The following is a 730-nucleotide window of genomic DNA, read 5'->3' as shown; positions in this document are numbered from 1 at the left end:
CTGAAAAATTTAATTTTTTTTCTGAAAAGGTGGTGTCTATTTACTTGTGACCACGCTGTGTACACGTGTACTCTATTGTACCAAGCAAACCAAAGCACGCATGTATTACGTGATACAGAGCAACAACTACTACTGGCGTGTAGACTTACGTAATACAAACAACAACGTACACATTTATAAAAAATGTGGACAAGTACTGCATAGTATAAAACAAACAATTCACACACGTACAGCACAGTATAAATCAAACAATTCACACACGTACAACGTAGTATAAAACAAACAATTCACACACGTACAACATAGTATAAAACAAACAATTCACACACGTACAACATAGTATAAAACAAACAATTCACACACGTACGACGTAGTATAAAACAAACAATTCACACACGTACAACATAGTCTAAAACAATTCACACACGTACAACATAGTATAAAACAATTCACACACGTACAACACAGTATAAAACAAACAATTCAAACACGTACGACGTAGTATAAAACAAACAATTCACACACGTACGACGTAGTATAAAACAAACAATTCACACACGTACAACATGGTATAAAACAAACAATTCACACACGTACAACATGGTATAAAACAAACAATTCACACACGTACAACATAGTATAAAACAATTCACACACGTACAACACAGTATAAAACAAACAATTCACACACGTACAACATAGTATAAAACAATTCACACACGTACAACAC

Source organism: Limulus polyphemus, unplaced genomic scaffold (genome assembly GCF_000517525.1).
Source record: "Limulus polyphemus unplaced genomic scaffold, Limulus_polyphemus-2.1.2 Scaffold3571, whole genome shotgun sequence".
Taxonomy (NCBI): domain Eukaryota; kingdom Metazoa; phylum Arthropoda; class Merostomata; order Xiphosura; family Limulidae; genus Limulus; species Limulus polyphemus.
Note: the sequence above shows the minus strand (reverse complement) of the source record.